This window comes from Adiantum capillus-veneris, chromosome 19, assembly GCF_014529385.1.
Source record: "Adiantum capillus-veneris isolate H3 chromosome 19, ASM1452938v2, whole genome shotgun sequence".
Classification (NCBI taxonomy): Eukaryota; Viridiplantae; Streptophyta; class Polypodiopsida; order Polypodiales; family Pteridaceae; genus Adiantum; species Adiantum capillus-veneris.
Window position 1 is genome coordinate 66,658,005 of NC_140949.1, and position 12,070 is coordinate 66,670,074.

The 12,070-nt window shown below is 40.4% G+C and overlaps 1 pseudogene; it reads left to right on the forward strand.

The window, feature by feature from the left end:
* The first annotated feature begins 2,613 nt into the window (after positions 1-2,613).
* On the forward strand, positions 2,614-3,391 carry LOC147434175 (uncharacterized; annotated as a pseudogene).
* The last annotated feature ends 8,679 nt before the right edge of the window (positions 3,392-12,070 follow it).

Consider the following 12,070-nt stretch of genomic DNA (forward strand, 5'->3'; position numbering starts at 1 on the left):
TGAAGGAAAGCAGCTCGACATCAACTATGAGACCACGGATGATGAAGAAAGTGAAGAGAGTTTTGGCTCAAGCGACGAGGAAAGTTCAACCACTACATCCAATAGCGAAGAAGAATCATCTTTGGAGGTAATGGGAATCATCTTCAACACATCAAAAACTCCATCAATAGAGGTTGATCCAACAAAGGATGACAAAGGTGACCACAAGCACTTTGAAGACTTTGAGAGGATGCTTGCAAAAGATCTTACCCCTGAGGAGAAGCGGTCCTACATCAATATGCTCAAGAGGTATCCCAATTTGTTTATCACCGATTACTCACAAATTAGAGGTGTGGATGTTATAGAGCATGGCATAGAATTAAAACCAGGTACTAAACCTGTGGCTCAAAAGCTAAGGCACCTAGAAAAAATACAACAAGAGGCACTTTTGATAGAGGTTAACCGACTCCTAAAAGCTGGTTTCATTTACCTTGTGTCTAACTCTGAGTGGGTGTCCCCAATTGTAGTAACCCCTAAAAAGAACGGAAAATGGAGGGTCTGTGTTGACTACAAACCGCTCAACGCTGCAACAAAGAGGGATCATTTTCCTCTTCCTTTCCAAGATGAAATCTTAAACGAAGTAGCTGGCTATGAATGTTACACAGTGTGTGATGGGTATTCAGGGTATTTTCAAATCAGAATAGCAGAAGAAGATCAGTTTAAAACCACTTTCATCACACCTTGGGGTTGCCTATAGAGTGATTCCATTTGGGCTGACAAATGCTCCTAGTACCTTTATAAGGTTTACAACTCTTGTCTTTCCACCTTTCTTTGGAAATTCAATTAGGGTTTTTATGGATGACTTCTGTATCTGTAGTAGCCCAATACTTCATTGCCAATAAGTTGAGGAGGGGCTTAGGAGTCTTCATCAATTTGGGGGATAGCTTAATCCTGAGAAGTGTCACATTGCAGAGTCACAAGTGGTGTTGCTAGGTCATGTGGTTTCTGTGCAAGGAATTCAAGTGGATCCATCAAAAGTAAATGCTCTCTTGTCACTACAACCACCAACGACAACCAAGGAGCTCATGACTTTCAACCACAAAGTAAGGTACATGTCTCGTTTCATTCACCTTCTAGCGGAAGCTATTGCACCTTTGCACAAGCTAGCAAACAAACCCACTTTTGAATGGAGAGAGGAACACGAATTATGCTTTACTGAAGTAAAGGGGATTCTCAACTCTCTTCCAACAATAATGCCACCAAATCCAAAGGATACATATTACATCACGTCAAGTGTAGGAATGGAGGCCATCGGTGTAGTTCTCATGCAAAGAGACCTAAAAACATGCTACATGAGGATAGTATACTTTGCAAGCAAAGTCATGACCACTGCAGAGAAGGGCTACACCGATATGGAGAAGGTGGTATTCACAATTATGTTTGCGGTAAGAAAATTCCGATCATATCTCTTACCTGCAGCATTTGTCATTCTCACCATGGAAAACAATTTACCATATGTTGTGAAACACATGAGCCTCTCATCTAGGATAGCCAAATGGGTTCTAGAACTTCAAGAGTTCGAAAAAACTTTTCTTGTGGAAGATAGCACAAGGGAAGGTCTTGCAGAAATTCTCACATACAAAGTGAGAGAAAGGAAAGAGTCACCAAAGGCAGGAGACAAAGCTACACCACAAAATAATGAGGAGGAGATGGACAACACACACATTTTGTGCTTTGATGGAGCTTACCGACGACAACATGATCAGGCAGCAGGGGGGGTTCTTATTCTAAGTCCACAAAGGGAAGTTCTTGTTAAGATAGGTATCACCTTGGAAAATGTTCATTCTAATAATGAGGTTGAGTATGTCACCTTAAAGTTGGGGCTTGAAGAATGCAGAAAACTTGGCATTAAAAGACTTATAATAAGAGGTGATTCCTTACTAGTTATTAGGCAAATCCAAGGGATATGGAAGTGCAAGAACCCTACTCTAGTGGAGTGGCTTAGATAGGTGAAGGCTTTGATAAAGAACTTTGAAGCTACACAGGTACAACATGTTGTGAGAACCCTCAACAAGGAAGAAGATTCTCTCGCCAATGAGAAACTTCATATCATGGTGGGAGGTGTCAAGCTCTACGAACCAAAGTACCAAGGCCAAGAGAAATTGAAGGACATCATATTTTTCCTCCAAACTGGTGAGTGCCCTAAACACTTGGATAAAGTGCAAAGGCATAGGTTGGTAAAAAAGGCAACTCCTTACCAACTCATAGGAGATGATTTGTATCATATAGGGAAAGATTTGGTGCTAAGAAGGGTGCCCTCTATTCAATAAATAGAGAGAATCCTCTTTTCATGCCATGATGATGTCTGTAGGGGTCATTTTTCTCATGATATTATAAACAGGAAGATTTTTTTGTAGGGTTTGTTTTGCCAAGTCTACATCATGATGTCCAGCATTGGTGTAAGTCATGCAAAGGTTGTCAGATTGCTGGAGATCGACGACTCACTTACGAGCCTCAAGTTCTAATAATTTCGTATGGTCCTTTTGAGAAGTGGGGTGTGGATGCAATAGACCCCTTACCTCGCACATCTACCGGGAAGGTCTTCATCATTCTGGGAGTAGATTACATGACATGATGGGAGGAGGCACCAAGTACAACACGAATTACAGCCGAGGAGGTATCAAAATTTATCTTTGATCACATATGCAGTAAATTCGGCACACCATTAGAGATTTTGTCAGATTGTGGTCCAGGGTTTAGAGCAGAGCTCCTAGATAATCTTTTGGCAAAGTTAAAAGTCAAACATTTTCATTCTACACCTTACTACCCTCAGTGCAATGGGTTGGTTGAAAAGGTGAATGGAATGATATGTAAGATCATTTCTAAGCAGGTTGTAGATCAACCAAATGACTAGGATCGTCATTTGACCGCAGCTCTATGGGCATACATAACATCTTTCGAGGTATCCACTGAATTCACTCCTTTTAATTTGGTATATGGACAGGAGGAACTCCTTCCTATTGAGGTGGAGCTTGCAAGCCTACGCATTCTCTCACAGGGAGCAAAGAGGCCAAAAGAAGCTTTGCAGGAAAGAATTTTAGATCTCCAATGACTTGAGCTTGATAGAGAAGAGTCCATCGACTATTACATTGCCCAAGCCACGGATCAAAGGGACAAAATCAACAAAAGTCTCAAGCAGAAGGGCTTGACGGAAGCTATGCTAGTTCTTCGTTACGATAATCGGCTTGATGTACGCCATGACAAGACGTTTTTACAAAGGTGGGAAGGACCCTTTTTGATAATGAAAAGATATGGAAATGGTAGCTATAGACTAACTAGAAGATTTGTCTGGGAAAGTCCACAAGACCCGAGTAAATGGATGGACATTGAAGTCCTATTTACAAAGAATTAATCCACTTGTAGGGAGCCTTCATTTTAAGTGTGAAATTGCTCCATCCAATTTAGCAAATGCTCCTTCAACTCCTCAAGGATCGTTGAGTGCAGGGACTTCAAGATTGCAAGGTCTACCTTGGGATCCTTGTAACAAAGTACAGGTTTGAGAGAGTAAAAGAGTGCATATCACTGCTCCTTTTTTTGGAAAAAAAACAAAAAAAAGAAAAAAAAAGAAGAAAAAGGAAAAACTCTTTTGTTTCATCTAGGAGCATGAATGATCCTAGATGAAGGGGGAGGGATAATATGAGTAGAGTTAAACGGTAACCCATTTCCACTCAAATGTATATATTTTTTTATCAAAGTTTTAACCTAGTGTTCATTCTCTCTTTCTGTAATAGCCTTTTTCCATACAAACATCTTACCCTTTTTAGATCTTTATGCATTTACATCATATTTCTCTCTTCATGCTAAATGTAAATAGTAAACTTAATTCTACTCTCCTAATTTTTTACTGCATATTCTTTTAAATAATTACCTTTACTAATTTAAATATCTATCTACATCCCATAATTTGTAAATAAATAATTTATGGGCACTTATCTCACCCATCTTCTCTCAAGGGTAGGGTTAACCTTGTAGGCCTCCCCTTCCCCACGACTATGTGACCCAACTCTTGGATCATTTACTTCTGTTGGTCAACAAATCTTAAATATAATGTATATCCCCAATAAATCAAACTTTATTGGAGACAACCTCATTTGTTTAAGGTGGATTCTCTTTTGAAAAAGCATGCTACACCTTGGAAGCATGCTAAAGGGTCCCCTACAAGGAGACTTGGTGCAAAAGGTGTTTTGGATGCATCTTGAACGCCTTATCTCGTGGAAATACTTTAGGAACACTCCAAAATCAGCTTAAACACTTTGAGAAGGTCAAATTTGCCTTTTACAACACCTAATTCTAAGTTACAGGCTAAAAGTTATGGTGAAAACAAGGTGCTGTGGACACTATTACTGCAGGTCAAAGTCACAATCAGGTAAACCACAAAGGTGATAAGTTTTCTTGACTTCTGCAGCATTCTAAAATACCAATGGGGAGTTCAAAACCACTTGCATGTGGAGGGGTTGGCTCAAGGTGCTTCCAGAGACACAACAAACAGGATGGGGACACTCTGCAGGAGCCACTCGAGGGACATCATGGTGGGGCCAACATACATTATCAACCCTTATGGATCCTCCACGACTTAAAAGGCTATTTTTAATGAGAAAATAGGTCCCTTTTTTGCATAATTTAAGGAATGGTCAAAAGGGAACCTAACTATGGTTAAACACCTACCCTAGTCAAGTTTAACCTAACCCAAGGTCTTGTACACCTATAAAAAAGCCCTTTGGCAAGCACAAAAACATACACACCGACTCCATTGCTGCAAATAATCTCCTCTAAGGTTAGGGAATCCCTAATCTCTCTCTCCTCTCGTCTCCCTATCGATTTCCTAAGCTCGCTATCATAAGCGTTGCCATAGAGAGAGCATCAATATGCTGTTGCTATCATTCTCTTGCAAACATTTCTCTTACCATACTCATCCCTAAATAAGGATTGTAGATTCTATATGAGAGCAAGGATATCAAGATTAATGATCTATCTCATGGTTTGATGAACAAATTGTTGCAATTGGGGTGTCGTCGTCACACTATTGCTCTAAACGATTGTAAAATTGGTAAGCATATCTTGGCAACTTCTCATATTTTTTTCTCATTGGGTTGCTTGTTTTGTTGAGAAAGTTTTTTGTGCACCATGGTGTCTATTTGCTTGGCTTCTCTCCTTATGTTGTGTGTAAGTAGGTCTTGGGGATGCATAGATGGAGAAGAGCTCTTTATGCATGCCACCTTATGCGTGTAAGTAGTCTCTTCTTTTGGGAAAGGAAAGGAGTTGTCAAGTATTTGTGCATTATGGTGTTTTGAGTTTTGCTAAGAGGTTGTGTGCTTGATTTTGTTAGAAGTATATGAACACTAATATGGTGAAGGTCACTCTTTGCATGTGAGTTTGTGCAGTGTTCAAAGGGATTGCTTAAGGAGTGTGTGTTGAATGGTTGAAGGGCATTTTTTTGTTGAAGCACATAAGGAAGGTGTGTGTGTGTGTGTGTGTGTGTTGCATATGGTTTGTTTTGGTTTCTTTCTTTCTCCATAAAAGAGGGTGGTGCCCCTAAGAAATATGCATGTGTAGGGCCTCACGGAGTGGTTTGTCTGGTGGGAGCCTTGAGTTGAGCCCCATCTCAAAAATCCGCTCTCATAAAAATGGTGCCCCGTCTGAGGAACTTTCCTAATTGCCTTCTATTCTCCTCATGAACAATAGAGTTGCACCATATGATTTTCATTTTACACAACCCATCAGAATTAACATTTGTACAAATCGCAAATTTTTTTACCAGCGACGCATTGTTTTTATGTTTGGTGCAGAAAGACTTGGTGAAATCTTGGCATCTCCAAATCCCATCATTCTTCCATTTATTAATTATGATGATTCATTTGATGTCCATGTTTTTATTTTGTTTTGAGGAAGGGACAAGAGTCACCTAGATAGCGATCCACTCAAAAGGAAACTTTCTTCACGAGAAAGAAAAAGGAGAACACATTGTCACATGAACCAACCTGGAGCTGCTTCTCCTTTTACACCCATAGCTCATAAATCTGTGGACATCATAATTGCTACAAAATTTAGATTTCAAGCAACCATTAGGAGAATTTTTGGACCCACTCGCCTTAATGAAATTAATGCCTCAATCAACCCTTTTATTTTTCCTATGATAAATTATGAACTAACACTTGATGTGTATATTTTTATTTTAATGTGATCACTCATTGTAGTCAAAACTTTGTGGTACACAAGCCTCATTGTATTGTAAAACTGTCAAGCACTTTTCCTACCTTTCATTCTAAAAATGGTGAGGATGCACAAGAATTTCTGGATAATTTGGAGATGTCACACCTCAGCTCTGGGAGAGATCAAGAAGAGGTAAAGCTGTGTGCTTTTCTACTCGTTCTCAAAGGGGACGCTAAGGCATGGTACGAGGCCTTGCAACCTCAAAACAAAACCAATTTGGAGAGGCAACGTGCAAGTTTTCTTGCCAAATTTGGGCAAGGAGATACTCCGGAGGGTCCTTGGAAGTGTCTACTTCAACATAAACATGTATTTCTTGAAGACTACCCATCTTATGAGGCTGTTTTCCTTAACCTATGGGATAGATGGGAGGCTACCTTACAAAACCAAGGTGGTGCACCAAACTTTCTAGAGAAAGATAGGTTCATGGCTGGCTTGTATCCAGTTTTGAAGACCAAGGTAGAGTTAAAATTCCCATCAACATTTGAGGAAGCACGTGAGGTGGCCATGGTCAAATTCAAGAAGTTAAATTTTCAAGCACATAGAACAAGGGACCTAAATGAATTCATTGAGAGGGATTCTTCACCAAGCATGGGAGCACAAGTTAGGGGATCTCTTGCCCAAACTTCAAAAATAGGGGAAGGATCACAAGAAGAGATCTTGAAAAGATTAAGTCAACAACTAGAGAGTCTCACCTTGAATCTAGTGCAGGGCCTACCTCAACAACGACAACCAAGAGAAGGGAATTGCAATCAACGACGTCAAGCACAAGAGTTGAGATGTTGGAATTGCAATGAAGTTGGTCATGGTATGTATAATTGCCCTCACCCTCGAAGGCTTCCAGGGGACATATACCCTCCTAGACCCCCTCCGCTCATGGTGCAGCAAGAGCATGCTCAAGCCCCACAAATTCTTGGTCGACCACCACCACCTCCAGTGGCAAACATCCCTCCTGTCCCACTAGTGTAGGAAGAGAGAGGAGTAAACATCATAAAGCTGGAAGAGGAGGTAGAGGTGAGCCCTATACATTTTGATGTTATGCCAGCAGAAAAGCGCACAATAGCACACAACAAGGATGAAGACACAAGGAATGAAGAGTCAGAACCTGCAAGGAAGGAGAGGAAGAAAAAGTCAAAGAAGGAGGAAGGAGACAAGAAGGAGAGATCAAGCCGAAGGGAGATCGGCATCAATGATTTTCCATTAGGAAAGAATATGGAACCCTACAACATCTTAGAAGATCTGCAAACTCAAAAGCCTAATATTTCTTGGCCTCAACTCCTACATCTATCACCCAAGGTGAGAAGGCACTGGCCCAAACTTGTAAGCACAAGACTCCCAAAAAAGAAAGAAAAGGTGACAATAAAGGCATTGACTTCAAAGCCACAACAAGATGTGGAACCTATTGTAGATGCTTATGTAAGGGGTATGAAGGTATCCAATGTGTATGTTGATGGTGGAGCACAAATGTGTGTGATCACGGAAAGAGCCATGAATAGACTAGGGCTTGAAATCACTAAATCCTCTAATTGTCAAGCTAGGCTGGCCAACAATGCAAGTGTGCAGTGCCTAGGGATCATCGAGAATGTAAAATTTTATGTATGTAATATAGATGCACGAGTGGACATGTATGTTATGCCGGCCAAGGGGAGGGCTATCCCATCATCCTAGGGAGGCCTTGGCTCATTGCTGTGAATGCAGATCAAAAATGGGGACGAGGACAATTGACTCTCAAAAATGGGGACGAGGACAATTGATTCTCAAAAAGGGGCAACATGTGATATACGATTGGCATGAAGGAAAGCAGCTTGACATCAACTATGAGACCACGGATGATGAAGAAAGTGAAGAGAGTTTTGGCTCAAGCGATGAGGAAAGTTCAACCACTACATCCAATAGCGAAGAAGAATCATCTTTGGAGGTAATGGGAATCATCTTCAACACATCAAAAACTCCATCAATAGAGGTTGATCCAACAAAGGATGACAAAGGTGACCACAAGCACTTTGAAGACTTTGAGAGGATGCTTGCAAAAGATCTTACCCCTGAGGAGAAGCGGTCCTACATCAATATGCTCAAGAGGTATCCCAATTTGTTTATCACCGATTACTCACAAATTAGAGGTGTGGATGTTATAGAGCATGGCATAGAATTAAAACCAGGTACTAAACCTGTGGCTCAAAAGCTAAGGCACCTAGAAAAAATACAACAAGAGGCACTTTTGATAGAGGTTAACCGACTCCTAAATGCTGGTTTCATTTACCTTGTGTGTAACTCTGAGTGGGTGTCCCCAATTGTAGTAACCCATAAAAAGGCCGGAAAATGGAGGGTCTGTGTTGACTACAAACCGCTCAACGCTACAACAAAGAGGGATCATTTTCCTCTTCCTTTCCAAGATGAAATCTTAAACGAAGTACCTGGCTATGAATGTTACATAGTGTGTGATGGGTATTCAGGGTATTTTTTAATCAGAATAGCAGAAGAAGATCAGTTTAAAACCACTTTCATCACACCTTGGGGTTGCCTATAGAGTGATTCCATTTGGGCTCACAAATGCTCCCAGTACCTTTATAAGGTTTACAACTCTTGTCTTTCAACCCTTCTTTGGAAATTCAATTAGGGTTTTTATGGATGACTTCTGTATCTATAGTAGCCCAATACTTCATTGCCAAAAAGTTGAGGAGGGGCTTAGGAGTCTTCATCAATTTGGGGGACAGCTTAATCCTGAGAAGTGTCACATTGCAGAGTCACGAGTGGTGTTGCTAGGTCATGTGGTTTCTTTGCAAGGAATTCAAGTGGATCCATCAAAAGTAAATGCTCTCTTGTCACTACAACCACCAACGACAATCAAGGAGCTCATGAAGTTCAACCACAAAGAAAGGTACATGTCTCGTTTCATTCACCTTCTAGCGGAAGCTATTGCACCTTTGCACAAGCTAGCAAACAAACCCACTTTTGAATGGAGAGAGGAACACGAATTATGCTTTACTGAAGTAAAGGGGATTCTCAACTCTCTTCCAACAATAATGCCACCAAATCCAAAGGATACATATTACATCATGCCAAGTGTAGGAATGGAGGCCATCGGTGTAGTTCTCATGCAAACAGACCCAAAAACATGCTACATGAGGCTAGTATACTTTGCAAGCAAAGTCATGACTGCTGCAGAGAAGGGCTACACCGATATGGAGAAGGTGGTATTCACAATTATGTTTGCGGTAAGAAAATTCCGATCATATCTCTTACCTGCACCATTTGTCATTCTCACCATGGAAAACAATTTACCATATGTTGTGAAACACATGAGCCTCTCATCTAGGATAGCCAAATGGGTTCTAGAACTTCAAGAGTTCGAAAAAACTTTTCTTGTGGAAGATAGCACAAGGGAAGGTCTTGCAGAAATTCTCACATACAAAGTGAGAGAAAGGAAAGAGTCACCAAAGGCAGGAGACAAAGCTACACCACAAAATAATGAGGAGGAGATGGACAACACACACATTTTGTGCTTTGATGGAGCTTACCGACGACAACATGATCAGGCAGCAGGGGGGGTTCTTATTCTAAGTCCACAAAGGGAAGTTCTTGTTAAGATAGGTATCACCTTGGAAAATGTTCATTCTAATAATGAGGTTGAGTATGTCACCTTAAAGTTGGGGCTTGAAGAATGCAGAAAACTTGGCATTAAAAGACTTATAATAAGAGGTGATTCCTTACTAGTTATTAGGCAAATCCAAGGGATATGGAAGTGCAAGAACCCTACTCTAGTGGAGTGGCTTAGATAGGTGAAGGCTTTGATAAAGAACTTTGAAGCTACACAGGTACAACATGTTGTGAGAACCCTCAACAAGGAAGAAGATTCTCTCGCCAATGAGAAACTTCATATCGTGGTGGGAGGTGTCAAGCTCTACGAACCAAAGTACCAAGGCCAAGAGAAATTGAAGGACATCATATTTTTCCTCCAAACTGGTGAGTGCCCTAAACACTTGGATAAAGTGCAAAGGCATACGTTGGTAAAAAAGGCAACTCCTTACCAACTCATAGGAGTTGATTTGTATCATATAGGGAAAGATTTGGTGCTAAGAAGGGTGCCCTCTATTCAATAAATAGAGAGAATCCTCTTTTCATGCCATGATGATGTCTGTGGGGGTCATTTTTCTCATGATATTATAAACAGGAAGATTTTGCAAGCAGGGTTTGTTTGGCCAAGTCTACATCATGATGTCCAGCATTGGTGTAAGTCGTGCAAAGGTTGTCAGATTGCTGGAGATCGACAACTCACTTACGGGAAGGTCTTCATCATTCTGGGAGTAGATTACATGACATGATGGGAGGAGGCACCAAGTACAACACGAATTACAGCCGAGGAGGTATCAAAATTTATCTTTGATCACATATGCAGTAAATTCGGCACACCATTAGAGATTTTGTCAAATTGTGGTCCAGGGTTTAGAGCAGAGCTCCTAGATAATCTTTTGGCAAAGTTTAAAGTCAAACATTTGCATTCTACACCTTACTACCCTCAGTGCAATGGGTTGGTTGAAAAGGTGAATGGAATGATATGTAAGATCATTTCTAAGCAGGTTGTAGATCAACCAAATGACTAGGATCGTCATTTGACCACAGCTCTATGGTCATACATAACATCTTTCGAGGTATCCACTGAATTCACTCCTTTTAATTTGGTATATGGACGGGAGGAACTCCTTCCTATTGAGGTGGAGCTTGCAAGCCTACGCATTCTCTCATAGGGAGCAAAGAGGCCAAAAGAAGCTTTGTAGGAAAGAATTTTAGATCTCCAACGACTTGAGCTTGATAGAGAAGAGTCCATCGACTATTACATTGCCCAAGCCACGGATCAAAGGGACAAAATCAACAAAAGTCTCAAGCAGAAGGGCTTGACGGAAGGTATGCTAGTTCTTCGTTACGATAATCGGCTTGATGTACGCCATGACAAGAAGTTTTTACAAAGGTGGGAAGGACCCTTTTTGATAATGAAAAGATATGGAAATGGTAGCTATAGACTAACTAGAAGATTTGTCTGGGAAAGTCCACAAGACCCGAGTAAATGGATGGAGATTGAAGTCCTATTTACAAAGAATTAATCCACTTGTAGGGAGCCTTCATTTTAAGTGTGAAATTGCTCCATCCAATTTAGCAGATGCTCCTTCAACTCCTCAAGGATCGTTGAGTGCAGGGACTTCAAGCTTTCAAGGTCTACCTTGGGATCCTTGTAACGAAGTACAGGTTTGAGAGAGTAAAAGAGTGCATATCACTCCCCCTTTTTTTAGAAAAAAAAAAAAAGAAGAAAAAGGAAAAACTCTTTTGTTTCATCTAGGAGCATGAATGATCCTAGATGAAGGGGGAGGGATAATATGAGTAGAGTTAAATGGTAACCCATTTCTACTCAAATGTATATATTTTTTTATCAAAGTTTTAACCTAGTGTTCATTCTCTCTTTCTGTAATAGCCTTTTTCCATACAAACACCTTACCCTTCTTAGATCTTTATGCATTTACATCATATTTCTCTCTTCATGCTAAATGTAAATAGTAAACTTAATTCTACTCTCCTAATTTTTTACTGCATATTCTTTTAAATAATTACCTTTACTAATTTAATAGCTATCTACATCCCATAATTTGTAAATAAATAATTTATGGGCACTTATCTCACCCATCTTCTCTCAACGATAGGGTTAACCTTGTAGGCCTCCCCTTCCCCACCACTATGTGACTCAACTCTTGGATCATTTACTTGTGTTGGTCAACAAATCTTAAATATAATGTATATCCCCAATAAATCAAACTTTATTGGATCCTACCTCATT